Raw genomic sequence first — 17,911 nt, 5'->3', positions numbered from 1 at the left:
ATAAACAGTACATGGAAAACGTTTTTCTGAGGTTGGAAAGTACTTTTATACAAGCAACTAAAATGTAGACTGAAAATTCACATCCAGAGTTCAATTTTGAAAAGAATAATATAAATGGTAAAATGAAATGACAAACATAAATGCTTTTTTGAGAAATGTTTAAAGCTGGTTTCACATCTATGAAACTGCACATGTAAAAAAAAGTAGTTTTCTCCAAGACAGCAAAAGAATAATATAAATGTTAAAATGAAACTACAAACATAAAAATAAATACATTTTTGAGAAATGTTTAAACATAGTTTCACATCTATGAATTTTCGTGTTTAAATATTAAGACCACTTGTAAAAAGTTTAAAGAAGTTGGAAAATGTACTTTACACACAGAAAGCAAAATGTAGATAAATAAATTCGCATTTAAATTTCCATCTCAAAACATATAAATAATTGCTAATATGATCCAAGAAACATTGAAATAAATGCAGTTTAGGAAAAGATTAAACATAGTTTTCTCATCTATGAACTTCCTTGTTAATATATAAACAGTACATGAAAAACGTTTTTCTGAGATTGGAAAGTACTTTTCAACAAGCAACTAATATGTAGAATGAAAATTCACATTCAGATTTCAATTTTGAAAAGAATAATATAAATTGTAAAATGAAATGACAAACATCAAAATAAATGCTTTTTTGATAAATGTTTAAACATAGTTTCACATCTATGAATTTTTGTGTTTAAATATTAAGACCACTTGTAAAAAGTTTAGAGATGTTGGAAAATGTACTTTACACACAGAAAGCAAAATGTAGATAAATAAATTCGCATTTAAATTTCCATCTCAAAACATATAAATAATTGCTAATATGATCCAAGAAACATTGAAATAAATGCATTTTATGAAAAGATTAAACATAGATTTCACATCTATGATCTTCCTTGTTAATATATAAACAGTACATGTAAAACGTTTTTCTGAGGTTGGAAAGTACTTTTCTACAACCAACTAAAATGTAGACTGGAAATTCATATCCTGAGTTCAATTTTGAAAAGAATAATGGTAAAATGAAATGACAAACATCAAAATAAATGCTTTTTTGAGAAATGTTTAAAGATGGTTTCACATCTATTTAACAGCACATGTAAAAAGAGTAGTTTTCTCCAGGAAAGCCAAAGAATAACATAAATGTTAAAATGAAATGACAAACATCAAAATAAATGCTTTTTTGAGAAATGTTTAAAGATGGTTTCACATCTATTTAACAGCACATGTAAAAAAAGTAGTTTTCTCCAAGATAGCAAAAGATTAACATAAATGTTAAAATGAAATGACAAACATCAAAATAAATGCTTTTTTGAGAAATGTTTAAAGATGGTTTCACATCTATTTAACAGCACATGTAAAAAAAGTAGTTTTCTCCAAGACAGCAAAAGAATAATATAAATGTTAAAATGAAACTACAAACATAAAAATAAATGCATTTTTGAGAAATGTTTAAACATAGTATCAGATCTATGAATTTTTGTGTTTATATATTAAGACCACTTGTAAAAATTTTAGAGATGTTGGAAAATGTACTTTACACGCAGAAAGAAAAATGTAGATAAAGAAATTCGCATTTAAATTTCCATCTCAAAACATATAAATAATTGATAATATGAACATAGATACATTGAAATAAATGCATTTTAGGAAAAGATTAAACATAGTTTTCACATCTATGAACTTCCTTGTTAATGCATAAACAGTACATGTAAAACGTTTTTCTGAGGTTGGAAAGTACTTTTCTACAACCAACTAAAATGTAGACTGGAAATTCATATCCAGAGTTCAATTTTGAAAAGAATAATATAAATGGTAAAATGAAATGACAAACATAAATGCTTTTTTGAGAAATGTTTAAAGCTGGTTTCACATCTATGAAACTGCACATGTAAAAAAAAGTAGTTTTCTCCAAGACAGCAAAAGAATAATATAAATGTTAAAATGAAACTACAAACATAAAAATAAATGCTTTTTGAGAAATGTTTAAACATAGTTTCACATCTATGAATTTTTGTGTTTAAATATTAAGACCACGTAAAAATTTTAGAGATGTTGGAAAATGTACTTTACACGCAGAAAGTAAAATGTAGATAAAGAAATTCGCATTTAAATTTCCATCTAAAAACATATAAATAAATGCTAATATGAACATAGAAACATTGAAATAAATGCATTTTAGGAAAAGATTAAACATAGTTTTCTCATCTATGAACTTCCTTGTTAATGCATAAACAGTACATGGAAAACGTTTTTCTGAGGTTGGAAAGTACTTTTATACAAGCAACTAAAATGTAGACTGAAAATTCACATCCAGAGTTCAATTTTGAAAAGAATAATATAAATGGTAAAATGAAATGACAAACATAAATGCTTTTTTGAGAAATGTTTAAAGCTGGTTTCACATCTATGAAACTGCACATGTAAAAAAAAGTAGTTTTCTCCAAGACAGCAAAAGAATAATATAAATGTTAAAATGAAACTACAAACATAAAAATAAATACATTTTTGAGAAATGTTTAAACATAGTTTCACATCTATGAATTTTCGTGTTTAAATATTAAGACCACTTGTAAAAAGTTTAAAGAAGTTGGAAAATGTACTTTACACACAGAAAGCAAAATGTAGATAAATAAATTCGCATTTAAATTTCCATCTCAAAACATATAAATAATTGCTAATATGATCCAAGAAACATTGAAATAAATGCAGTTTAGGAAAAGATTAAACATAGTTTTCTCATCTATGAACTTCCTTGTTAATATATAAACAGTACATGAAAAACGTTTTTCTGAGATTGGAAAGTACTTTTCAACAAGCAACTAATATGTAGAATGAAAATTCACATTCAGATTTCAATTTTGAAAAGAATAATATAAATTGTAAAATGAAATGACAAACATCAAAATAAATGCTTTTTTGATAAATGTTTAAACATAGTTTCACATCTATGAATTTTTGTGTTTAAATATTAAGACCACTTGTAAAAAGTTTAGAGATGTTGGAAAATGTACTTTACACACAGAAAGCAAAATGTAGATAAATAAATTCGCATTTAAATTTCCATCTCAAAACATATAAATAATTGCTAATATGATCCAAGAAACATTGAAATAAATGCATTTTATGAAAAGATTAAACATAGATTTCACATCTATGATCTTCCTTGTTAATATATAAACAGTACATGTAAAACGTTTTTCTGAGGTTGGAAAGTACTTTTCTACAACCAACTAAAATGTAGACTGGAAATTCATATCCTGAGTTCAATTTTGAAAAGAATAATGGTAAAATGAAATGACAAACATCAAAATAAATGCTTTTTTGAGAAATGTTTAAAGATGGTTTCACATCTATTTAACAGCACATGTAAAAAGAGTAGTTTTCTCCAGGAAAGCCAAAGAATAACATAAATGTTAAAATGAAATGACAAACATCAAAATAAATGCTTTTTTGAGAAATGTTTAAAGATGGTTTCACATCTATTTAACAGCACATGTAAAAAAAGTAGTTTTCTCCAAGATAGCAAAAGATTAACATAAATGTTAAAATGAAATGACAAACATCAAAATAAATGCTTTTTTGAGAAATGTTTAAAGATGGTTTCACATCTATTTAACAGCACATGTAAAAAAAGTAGTTTTCTCCAAGACAGCAAAAGAATAATATAAATGTTAAAATGAAACTACAAACATAAAAATAAATGCATTTTTGAGAAATGTTTAAACATAGTATCAGATCTATAAATTTTTGTGTTTATATATTAAGACCACTTGTAAAAATTTTAGAGATGTTGGAAAATGTACTTTACACGCAGAAAGAAAAATGTAGATAAAGAAATTCGCATTTAAATTTCCATCTCAAAACATATAAATAATTGATAATATGAACATAGATACATTGAAATAAATGCATTTTAGGAAAAGATTAAACATAGTTTTCACATCTATGAACTTCCTTGTTAATGCATAAACAGTACATGTAAAACGTTTTTCTGAGGTTGGAAAGTACTTTTCTACAACCAACTAAAATGTAGACTGGAAATTCATATCCAGAGTTCAATTTTGAAAAGAATAATATAAATGGTAAAATGAAATGACAAACATAAATGCTTTTTTGAGAAATGTTTAAAGCTGGTTTCACATCTATGAAACTGCACATGTAAAAAAAAGTAGTTTTCTCCAAGACAGCAAAAGAATAATATAAATGTTAAAATGAAACTACAAACATAAAAATAAATGCATTTTTGAGAAATGTTTAAACATAGTTTCACATCTATGAATTTTCGTGTTTAAATATTAAGACCACTTGTAAAAAGTTTAAAGAAGTTGGAAAATGTACTTTACACACAGAAAGCAAAATGTAGATAAATAAATTCGCATTTAAATTTCCATCTCAAAACATATAAATAATTGCTAATATGATCCAAGAAACATTGAAATAAATGCATTTTAGGAAAAGATTAAACATAGTTTTCTCATCTATGAACTTCCTTGTTAATATATAAACAGTACATGAAAAACGTTTTTCTGAGATTGGAAAGTACTTTTCAACAAGCAACTAATATGTAGAATGAAAATTCACATTCAGATTTCAATTTTGAAAAGAATAATATAAATTGTAAAATGAAATGACAAACATCAAAATAAATGCTTTTTTGATAAATGTTTAAACATAGTTTCACATCTATGAATTTTCGTGTTTAAATATTAAGACCTCTTGTAAAAAGTTTAAAGAAGTTGGAAAATGTACTTTACACACAGAAAGCAAAATGTAGATAAATAAATTCGCATTTAAATTTCCATCTCAAAACATATAAATAATTGCTAATATGATCCAAGAAACATTGAAATAAATGCATTTTATGAAAAGATTAAACATAGATTTCACATCTATGATCTTCCTTGTTAATATATAAACAGTACATGTAAAACGTTTTTCTGAGGTTGGAAAGTTCTTTTCTACAACCAACTAAAATGTAGACTGAAAATTCATATCCTGAGTTCAATTTTGAAAAGAATAATGGTAAAATGAAATGACAAACATCAAAATAAATGCTTTTTTGAGAAATGTTTAAAGATGGTTTCACATCTATTTAACAGCACATGTAAAAAGAGTAGTTTTCTCCAGGAAAGCAAAAGAATAACATAAATGTTAAAATGAAATGACAAACATCAAAATAAATGCTTTTTTGAGAAATGTTTAAAGATGGTTTCACATCTATTTAACAGCACATGTAAAAAAAGTAGTTTTCTCCAAGACAGCAAAAGAATAATATAAATGTTAAAATGAAACTACAAACATAAAAATAAATGCATTTTTGAGAAATGTTTAAACATAGTATCAGATCTATGAATTTTTGTGTTTATATATTAAGACCACTTGTAAAAATTTTAGAGATGTTGGAAAATGTACTTTACACGCAGAAAGTAAAATGTAGATAAAGAAATTCGCATTTAAATTTCCATCTCAAAACATATAAATAATTGATAATATGAACATAGATACATTGAAATAAATGCATTTTAGGAAAAGATTAAACATAGTTTTCACATCTATGAACTTCCTTGTTAATGCATAAACAGTACATGTAAAACGTTTTTCTGAGGTTGGAAAGTACTTTTCTACAACCAACTAAAATGTAGACTGGAAATTCATATCCAGAGTTCAATTTTGAAAAGAATAATATAAATGGTAAAATGAAATGACAAACATAAATGCTTTTTTGAGAAATGTTTAAAGCTGGTTTCACATCTATGAAACTGCACATGTAAAAAAAAGTAGTTTTCTCCAAGACAGCAAAAGAATAATATAAATGTTAAAATGAAACTACAAACATAAAAATAAATGCATTTTTGAGAAATGCTTAAACATAGTTTCACATCTATGAATTTTTGTGTTTATATATTATGACCACTTGTAAAAAGTTTAAAGAAGCTGGAAAATATACTTTACACACACAATGTAGATAAATAAATTTGCATTTAAATTTCCATCTCAAAACATATAAATAAATGCATTTTTGAGAAATGTTTAAACATAGTTTCACATCTATGAATTTTCGTGTTTAAATATTAAGACCTCTTGTAAAAAGTTTAAAGAAGTTGGAAAATGTACTTTACACACAGAAAGCAAAATGTAGATAAATAAATTCGCATTTAAATTTCCATCTCAAAACATATAAATAATTGCTAATATGATCCAAGAAACATTGAAATAAATGCATTTTATGAAAAGATTAAACATAGATTTCACATCTATGATCTTCCTTGTTAATATATAAACAGTACATGTAAAACGTTTTTCTGAGGTTGGAAAGTACTTTTCTACAACCAACTAAAATGTAGACTGGAAATTCAAATCTTGAGTTCAATTTTGAAAAGAATAATATAAATGGTAAAATGAAATGACAAACATCAAAATAAATGCTTTTTTGAGAAATGTTTAAAGATGGTTTCACATCTATTTAACAGCACATATAAAAAAGTAGTTTTCTCCAAGACAGCAAAAGAATAATATAAATGTTAAAATGAAACTACAAACATAAAAATAAATGCTTTTTGAGAAATGTTTAAACATAGTTTCACATCTATGAATTTTTGTGTTTAAATATTAAGACCACGTAAAAATTTTAGAGATGTTGGAAAATGTACTTTACACGCAGAAAGTAAAATGTAGATAAAGAAATTCGCATTTAAATTTCCATCTAAAAACATATAAATAAATGCTAATATGAACATAGAAACATTGAAATAAATGCATTTTAGGAAAAGATTAAACATAGTTTTCTCATCTATGAACTTCCTTGTTAATGCATAAACAGTACATGTAAAACGTTTTTCTGAGGTTGCAAAGTACTTTTATACAAGCAACTAAAATGTAGACTGAAAATTCACATCCAGAGTTCAATTTTGAAAAGAATAATATAAATGGTAAAATGAAATGACAAACATAAATGCTTTTTTGAGAAATGTTTAAAGCTGGTTTCACATCTATGAAACTGCACATGTAAAAAAAAGTAGTTTTCTCCAAGACAGCAAAAGAATAATATAAATGTTAAAATGAAACTACAAACATACAAATAAATACATTTTTGAGAAATGTTTAAACATAGTTTCACATCTATGAATTTTCGTGTTTAAATATTAAGACCACTTGTAAAAAGTTTAAAGAAGTTGGAAAATGTACTTTACACACAGAAAGCAAAATGTAGATAAATAAATTCGCATTTAAATTTCCATCTCAAAACATATAAATAATTGCTAATATGATCCAAGAAACATTGAAATAAATGCATTTTAGGAAAAGATTAAACATAGTTTTCTCATCTATGAACTTCCTTGTTAATATATAAACAGTACATGAAAAACGTTTTTCTGAGATTGGAAAGTACTTTTCAACAAGCAACTAATATGTAGAATGAAAATTCACATTCAGATTTCAATTTTGAAAAGAATAATATAAATTGTAAAATGAAATGACAAACATCAAAATAAATGCTTTTTTGATAAATGTTTAAACATAGTTTCACATCTATGAATTTTTGTGTTTAAATATTAAGACCACTTGTAAAAAGTTTAGAGATGTTGGAAAATGTACTTTACACACAGAAAGCAAAATGTAGATAAATAAATTCGCATTTAAATTTCCATCTCAAAACATATAAATAATTGCTAATATGATCCATGAAACATTGAAATAAATGCATTTAATGAAAAGATTAAACATAGATTTCACATCTATGATCTTCCTTGTTAATATATAAACAGTACATGTAAAACGTTTTTCTGAGATTGGAAAGTACTTTTCAACAAGCAACTAATATGTAGAATGAAAATTCACATTCAGATTTCAATTTTGAAAAGAATAATATAAATTGTAAAATGAAATGACAAACATCAAAATAAATGCTTTTTTGATAAATGTTTAAACATAGTTTCACATCTATGAATTTTTGTGTTTAAATATTAAGACCACTTGTAAAAAGTTTAGAGATGTTGGAAAATGTACTTTACACACAGAAAGCAAAATGTAGATAAATAAATTTGCATTTAAATTTCCATCTCAAAACATATAAATAATTGCTAATATGATCCAAGAAACATTGAAATAAATGCATTTTATGAAAAGATTAAACATAGATTTCACATCTATGATCTTCCTTGTTAATATATAAACAGTACATGTAAAACGTTTTTCTGAGGTTGGAAAGTACTTTTCTACAACCAACTAAAATGTAGACTGGAAATTCATATCCTGAGTTCAATTTTGAAAAGAATAATGGTAAAATGAAATGACAAACATCAAAATAAATGCTTTTTTGAGAAATGTTTAAAGATGGTTTCACATCTATTTAACAGCACATGTAAAAAAAGTAGTTTTCTCCAAGACAGCAAAAGATTAACATAAATGTTAAAATGAAATGACAAACATCAAAATAAATGCTTTTTTGAGAAATGTTTAAAGATGGTTTCACATCTATTTAACAGCACATGTAAAAAAAGTAGTTTTCTCCAAGACAGCAAAAGAATAATATAAATGTTAAAATGAAACTACAAACATAAAAATAAATGCATTTTTGAGAAATGTTTAAACATAGTATCAGATCTATGAATTTTTGTGTTTATATATTAAGACCACTTGTAAAAATTTTAGAGATGTTGGAAAATGTACTTTACACGCAGAAAGAAAAATGTAGATAAAGAAATTCGCATTTAAATTTCCATCTCAAAACATATAAATAATTGATAATATGAACATAGATACATTGAAATAAATGCATTTTAGGAAAAGATTAAACATAGTTTTCACATCTATGAACTTCCTTGTTAATGCATAAACAGTACATGTAAAACGTTTTTCTGAGGTTGGAAAGTACTTTTCTACAACCAACTAAAATGTAGACTGGAAATTCATATCCAGAGTTCAATTTTGAAAAGAATAATATAAATGGTAAAATGAAATGACAAACATAAATGCTTTTTTGAGAAATGTTTAAAGCTGGTTTCACATCTATGAAACTGCACATGTAAAAAAAAGTAGTTTTCTCCAAGACAGCAAAAGAATAATATAAATGTTAAAATGAAACTACAAACATAAAAATAAATGCATTTTTGAGAAATGTTTAAACATAGTTTCACATCTATGAATTTTCGTGTTTAAATATTAAGACCACTTGTAAAAAGTTTAAAGAAGTTGGAAAATGTACTTTACACACAGAAAGCAAAATGTAGATAAATAAATTCGCATTTAAATTTCCATCTCAAAACATATAAATAATTGCTAATATGATCCAAGAAACATTGAAATAAATGCATTTTAGGAAAAGATTAAACATAGTTTTCTCATCTATGAACTTCCTTGTTAATATATAAACAGTACATGAAAAACGTTTTTCGGAGATTGGAAAGTACTTTTCAACAAGCAACTAATATGTAGAATGAAAATTCACATTCAGATTTCAATTTTGAAAAGAATAATATAAATTGTAAAATGAAATGACAAACATCAAAATAAATGCTTTTTTGATAAATGTTTAAACATAGTTTCACATCTATGAATTTTTGTGTTTAAATATTAACACCACTTGTAAAAAGTTTAAAGAAGTTGGAAAATGTACTTTACACACAGAAAGCAAAATGTAGATAAATAAATTCGCATTTAAATTTCCATCTCAAAACATATAAATAATTGCTAATATGATCCAAGAAACATTGAAATAAATGCATTTTATGAAAAGATTAAACATAGATTTCACATCTATGATCTTCCTGGTTAATATATAAACAGTACATGTAAAACGTTTTTCTGAGGTTGGAAAGTACTTTTCTACAACCAACTAAAATGTAGACTGGAAATTCATATCCTGAGTTCAATTTTGAAAAGAATAATGGTAAAATGAAATGACAAACATCAAAATAAATGCTTTTTTGAGAAATGTTTAAAGATGGTTTCACATCTATTTAACAGCACATGTAAAAAAAGTAGTTTTCTCCAAGACAGCAAAAGAATAATATAAATGTTAAAATGAAACTACAAACATAAAAATAAATGCATTTTTGAGAAATGTTTAAACATAGTATCAGATCTATGAATTTTTGTGTTTATATATTAAGACCACTTGTAAAAATTTTAGAGATGTTGGAAAATGTACTTTACACGCAGAAAGTAAAATGTAGATAAAGAAATTCGCATTTAAATTTCCATCTCAAAACATATAAATAATTGATAATATGAACATAGATACATTGAAATAAATGCATTTTAGGAAAAGATTAAACATAGTTTTCAAATCTATGAACTTCCTTGTTAATATATAAACAATACATGTAAAACGTTTTTCTGAGGTTGGAAAGTACTTTTATACAAGCAACTAATATGTAGAATGAAAATTCACATTCAGAGTTCAATTTTGAAAAGAATAATATAAATTGTAAAATGAAATGACAAACATCAAAATAAAGGCTTTTTTGATAAATGTTTAAACATAGTTTCACCTCTATGAATTTTTGTGTTTAAATATTAAGACCACTTGTAAAAAGTTTAGAGATGTTGGAAAATGTACTTTACACACAGAAAGCAAAATGTAGATAAATAAATTCGCATTTAAATTTCCATCTCAAAACATATAAATAATTGCTAATATGATCCAAGAAACATTGAAATAAATGCATTTTATGAAAAGATTAAACATAGATTTCACATCTATGATCTTCCTTGTTAATATATAAACAGTACATGTAAAACGTTTTTCTGATGTTGGAAAGTACTTTTCTACAACCAACTAAAATGTAGACTGGAAATTCATATCCTGAGTTCAATTTTGAAAAGAATAATGGTAAAATGAAATGACAAACATCAAAATAAATGCTTTTTTGAGAAATGTTTGAAGCTCGTTTCACATCTATGAAACAGCACATGTAAAAAGAGTAGTTTTCTCCAGGAAAGCAAAAGAATAACATAAATGTTAAAATGAAATGACAAACATCAAAATAAATGCTTTTTTGAGAATTGTTTAAAGATGGTTTCACATCTATTTAACAGCACATGTAAAAAAAGTAGTTTTCTCCAAGACAGCAAAAGAATAATATAAATGTTAAAATGAAACTACAAACATAAAAATAAATGCATTTTTGAGAAATGTTTAAACATAGTATCAGATCTATGAATTTTTGTGTTTATATATTAAGACCACTTGTAAAAATTTTAGAGATGTTGGAAAATGTACTTTACACGCAGAAAGTAAAATGTAGATAAAGAAATTCGCATTTAAATTTCCATCTCAAAACATATAAATAATTGATAATATGAACATAGATACATTGAAATAAATGCATTTTAGGAAAAGATTAAACATAGTTTTCACATCTATGAACTTCCTTGTTAATGCATAAACAGTACATGTAAAACGTTTTTCTGAGGTTGGAAAGTACTTTTCTACAACCAACTAAAATGTAGACTGGAAATTCATATCCAGAGTTCAATTTTGAAAAGAATAATATAAATGGTAAAATGAAATGACAAACATAAATGCTTTTTTGAGAAACGTTTAAAGCTGGTTTCACATCTATGAAACTGCACATGTAAAAAAAAGTAGTTTTCTCCAAGACAGCAAAAGAATAATATAAATGTTAAAATGAAACTACAAACATAAAAATAAATGCATTTTTGAGAAATGTTTAAACATAGTTTCACATCTATGAATTTTTGTGTTTATATATTATGACCACTTGTAAAAAGTTTAAAGAAGCTGGAAAATATACTTTACACACACAATGTAGATAAATAAATTTGCATTTAAATTTCCATCTCAAAACATATAAATAAATGCATTTTTTCAGAAATGTTTAAACATAGTTTCACATCTATGAATTTTCGTGTTTAAATATTAAGACCTCTTGTAAAAAGTTTAAAGAAGTTGGAAAATGTACTTTACACACAGAAAGCAAAATGTAGATAAATAAATTCGCATTTAAATTTCCATCTCAAAACATATAAATAATTGCTAATATGATCCAAGAAACATTGAAATAAATGCATTTTATGAAAAGATTAAACATAGATTTCACATCTATGATCTTCCTTGTTAATATATAAACAGTACATGTAAAACGTTTTTCTGAGGTTGGAAAGTACTTTTCTACAACCAACTAAAATGTAGACTGGAAATTCAAATCCTGAGTTCAATTTTGAAAAGAATAATATAAATGGTAAAATGAAATGACAAACATCAAAATAAATGCTTTTTTGAGAAATGTTTAAAGATGGTTTCACATCTATTTAACAGCACATATAAAAAAGTAGTTTTCTCCAAGACAGCAAAAGAATAATATAAATGTTAAAATGAAACTACAAACATAAAAATAAATGCTTTTTGAGAAATGTTTAAACATAGTTTCACATCTATGATTTTTTGTGTTTAAATATTAAGACCACGTAAAAATTTTAGAGATGTTGGAAAATGTACTTTACACGCAGAAAGTAAAATGTAGATAAAGAAATTCGCATTTAAATTTCCATCTAAAAACATATAAATAAATGCTAATATGAACATAGAAACATTGAAATAAATGCATTTTAGGAAAAGATTAAACATAGTTTTCTCATCTATGAACTTCCTTGTTAATGCATAAACAGTACATGTAAAACGTTTTTCTGAGGTTGGAAAGTACTTTTATACAAGCAACTAAAATGTAGACTGAAAATTCACATCCAGAGTTCAATTTTGAAAAGAATAATATAAATGGTAAAATGAAATGACAAACATAAATGCTTTTTTGGGAAATGTTTAAAGCTGGTTTCACATCTATGAAACTGCACATGTAAAAAAAAGTAGTTTTCTCCAAGACAGCAAAAGAATAATATAAATGTTAAAATGAAACTACAAACATACAAATAAATACATTTTTGAGAAATGTTTAAACATAGTTTCACATCTATGAATTTTCGTGTTTAAATATTAAGACCACTTGTAAAAAGTTTAAAGAAGTTGGAAAATGTACTTTACACACAGAAAGCAAAATGTAGATAAATAAATTCGCATTTAAATTTCCATCTCAAAACATATAAATAATTGCTAATATGATCCAAGAAACATTGAAATAAATGCAGTTTAGGAAAAGATTAAACATAGTTTTCTCATCTATGAACTTCCTTGTTAATATATAAACAGTACATGAAAAACGTTTTTCTGAGATTGGAAAGTACTTTTCAACAAGCAACTAATATGTAGAATGAAAATTCACATTCAGATTTCAATTTTGAAAAGAACAATATAAATTGTAAAATGAAATGACAAACATCAAAATAAATGCTTTTTTGATAAATGTTTAAACATAGTTTCACATCTATGAATTTTTGTGTTTAAATATTAAGACCACTTGTAAAAAGTTTAGAGATGTTGGAAAATGTACTTTACACACAGAAAGCAAAATGTAGATAAATAAATTCGGATTTAAATTTCCATCTCAAAACATATAAATAATTGCTAATATGATCCATGAAACATTGAAATAAATGCATTTAATGAAAAGATTAAACATAGATTTCACATCTATGATCTTCCTTGTTAATATATAAACAGTACATGTAAAACGTTTTTCTGAGGTTGGAAAGTACTTTTCTACAACCAACTAAAATGTAGACTGGAAATTCATATCCTGAGTTCAATTTTGAAAAGAATAATGGTAAAATGAAATGACAAACATCAAAATAAATGCTTTTTTGAGAAATGTTTAAAGATGGTTTCACATCTATTTAACAGCACATGTAAAAAGAGTAGTTTTCTCCAGGAAAGCAAAAGAATAACATAAATGTTAAAATGAAATGACAAACATCAAAATAAATGCTTTTTTGAGAAATGTTTAAAGATGGTTTCACATCTATTTAACAGCACATGTAAAAAAAGTAGTTTTCTCCAAGACAGCAAAAGATTAACATAAATGTTAAAATGAAATGACAAACATCAAAATAAATGCTTTTTTGAGAAATGTTTAAAGATGGTTTCACATCTATTTAACAGCACATGTAAAAAAAGTAGTTTTCTCCAAGACAGCAAAAGAATAATATAAATGTTAAAATGAAACTACAAACATAAAAATAAATGCATTTTTGAGAAATGTTTAAACATAGTATCAGATCTATGAATTTTTGTGTTTATATATTAAGACCACTTGTAAAAATTTTAGAGATGTTGGAAAATGTACTTTACACGCAGAAAGTAAAATGTAGATAAAGAAATTCGCATTTAAATTTCCATCTCAAAACATATAAATAATTGATAATATGAACATAGATACATTGAAATAAATGCATTTTAGGAAAAGATTAAACATAGTTTTCACATCTATGAACTTCCTTGTTAATGCATAAACAGTACATGTAAAACGTTTTTCTGAGGTTGGAAAGTACTTTTCTACAACCAACTAAAATGTAGACTGGAAATTCATATCCAGAGTTCAATTTTGAAAAGAATAATATAAATGGTAAAATGAAATGACAAACATAAATGCTTTTTTGAGAAATGTTTAAAGCTGGTTTCACATCTATGAAACTGCACATGTAAAAAAAAGTAGTTTTCTCCAAGACAGCAAAAGAATAATATAAATGTTAAAATGAAACTACAAACATAAAAATAAATGCATTTTTGAGAAATGTTTAAACATAGTTTCACATCTATGAATTTTCGTGTTTAAATATTAAGACCACTTGTAAAAAGTTTAAAGAAGTTGGAAAATGTACTTTACACACAGAAAGCAAAATGTAGATAAATAAATTCGCATTTAAATTTCCATCTCAAAACATATAAATAATTGCTAATATGATCCAAGAAACATTGAAATAAATGCATTTTAGGAAAAGATTAAACATAGTTTTCTCATCTATGAACTTCCTTGTTAATATATAAACAGTACATGAAAAACGTTTTTCTGAGATTGGAAAGTACTTTTCAACAAGCAACTAATATGTAGAATGAAAATTCACATTCAGATTTCAATTTTGAAAAGAATAATATAAATTGTAAAATGAAATGACAAACATCAAAATAAATGCTTTTTTGATAAATGTTTAAACATAGTTTCACATCTATGAATTTTTGTGTTTAAATATTAAGACCACTTGTAAAAAGTTTAGAGATGTTGGAAAATGTACTTTACACACAGAAAGCAAAATGTAGATAAATAAATTCGCATTTAAATTTCCATCTCAAAACATATAAATAATTGCTAATATGATCCAAGAAACATTGAAATAAATGCATTTTATGAAAAGATTAAACATATATTTCACATCTATGATCTTCCTTGTTAATATATAAACAGTACATGTAAAACGTTTTTCTGAGGTTGGAAAGTACTTTTCTACAACCAACTAAAATGTAGACTGGAAATTCATATCCTGAGTTCAATTTTGAAAAGAATAATGGTAAAATGAAATGACAAACATCAAAATAAATGCTTTTTTGAGAAATGTTTAAAGATGGTTTCACATCTATTTAACAGCACATGTAAAAAGAGTAGTTTTCTCCAGGAAAGCAAAAGAATAACATAAATGTTAAAATGAAATGACAAACATCAAAATAAATGCTTTTTGAGAAATGTTTAAAGATGGTTTCACATCTATTTTACAGCACATGTAAAAAAGTAGTTTTCTCCAAGACAGCAAAAGATTAACATAAATGTTAAAATGAAATGACAAACATCAAAATAAATGCTTTTTTGAGAAATGTTTAAAGATGGTTTCACATCTATTTAACAGCACATGTAAAAAAAGTAGTTTTCTCCAAGACAGCAAAAGAATAATATAAATGTTAAAATGAAACTACAAACATAAAAATAAATGCATTTTTGAGAAATGTTTAAACATAGTATCAGATCTATGAATTTTTGTGTTTATATATTAAGACCACTTGTAAAAATTTTAGAGATGTTGGAAAATGTACTTTACACGCAGAAAGTAAAATGTAGATAAAGAAATTCGCATTTAAATTTCCATCTCAAAACATATAAATAATTGATAATATGAACATAGATACATTGAAATAAATGCATTTTAGGAAAAGATTAAACATAGTTTTCACATCTATGAACTTCCTTGTTAATGCATAAACAGTACATGTAAAACGTTTTTCTGAGGTTGGAAAGTACTTTTCTACAACCAACTAAAATGTAGACTGGAAATTCATATCCAGAGTTCAATTTTGAAAAGAATAATATAAATGGTAAAATGAAATGACAAACATAAATGCTTTTTTGAGAAATGTTTCAAGCTGGTTTCACATCTATGAAACTGCACATGTAAAAAAAAGTAGTTTTCTCCAAGACAGCAAAAGAATAATATAAATGTTAAAATGAAACTACAAACATAAAAATAAATGCATTTTTGAGAAATGTTTAAACATAGTTTCACATCTATGAATTTTCGTGTTTAAATATTAAGACCACTTGTAAAAAGGTTAAAGAAGTTGGAAAATGTACTTTACACACAGAAAGCAAAATGTAGATAAATTAATTCGCATTTAAATTTCCATCTCAAAACATATAAATAATTGCTAATATGATCCAAGAAACATTGAAATAAATGCATTTTAGGAAAAGATTAAACATAGTTTGCTCATCTATGAACTTCCTTGTTAATATATAAACAGTACATGAAAAACGTTTTTCTGAGATTGGAAAGTACTTTTCAACAAGCAACTAATATGTAGAATGAAAATTCACATTCAGATTTCAATTTTGAAAAGAATAATATAAATTGTAAAATGAAATGACAAACATCAAAATAAATGCTTTTTTGATAAATGTTTAAACATAGTTTCACATCTATGAATTTTTGTGTTTAAATATTAAGACCACTTGTAAAAAGTTTAGAGATGTTGGAAAATGTACTTTACACACAGAAAGCAAAATGTAGATAAATAAATTCGCATTTAAATTTCCATCTCAAAACATATAAATAATTGCTAATATGATCCAAGAAACATTGAAATAAATGCATTTTATGAAAAGATTAAACATAGATTTCACATCTATGATCTTCCTTGTTAATATATAAACAGTACATGTAAAACGTTTTTCTGAGGTTGGAAAGTACTTTTCTACAACCAACTAAAATGTAGACTGGAAATTCATATCCTGAGTTCAATTTTGAAAAGAATAATGGTAAAATGAAATGACAAACATCAAAATAAATGCTTTTTTGAGAAATGTTTAAAGATGGTTTCACATCTATTTAACAGCACATGTAAAAAGAGTAGTTTTCTCCAGGAAAGCAAAAGAATAACATAAATGGTAAAATGAAATGACAAACATCAAAATAAATGCTTTTTTGAGAAATGTTTAAAGATGGTTTCACATCTATTTAACAGCACATGTTAAAAAAGTAGTTTTCTCCAAGACAGCAAAAGAATAATATAAATGTTAAAACGAAACTACAAACATAAAAATAAATGCATTTTTGAGAAATGTTTAAAGATGGTTTCACATCTATTTAAAAGCACATATAAAAAAAGTAGTTTTCTCCAAGACAGCAAAAGAATAATATAAATGTTAAAATGAAACTACAAACATAAAAATAAATGCATTTTTGAGAAATGTTTAAACATAGTATCAGATCTATGAATTTTTGTGTTTATATATTAAGACCACTTGTAAAAAGTTTAAAGAAGTTGGAAAATGTACTTTACACACAGAAAGCAAAATGTAGATAAAGAAATACGCATTTAAATTTCCATCTCAAAACATATAAATAAATGCTAATATTAAGCTAGAAACATTGAATTAAATGCATTTTAGGAAAAAATTAAACAGTTTTCTCATCTATGAACTTCCTTGTTAATGCATAAACAGTACATGAAAAACGTTTTTCTGAGGT

This window comes from Narcine bancroftii, chromosome 7, assembly GCF_036971445.1.
Source record: "Narcine bancroftii isolate sNarBan1 chromosome 7, sNarBan1.hap1, whole genome shotgun sequence".
In the NCBI taxonomy this organism is placed as follows: domain Eukaryota; kingdom Metazoa; phylum Chordata; class Chondrichthyes; order Torpediniformes; family Narcinidae; genus Narcine; species Narcine bancroftii.
The sequence above is the reverse complement of the archived record's forward strand: the minus strand, read 5'-3'. Positions refer to the sequence as shown.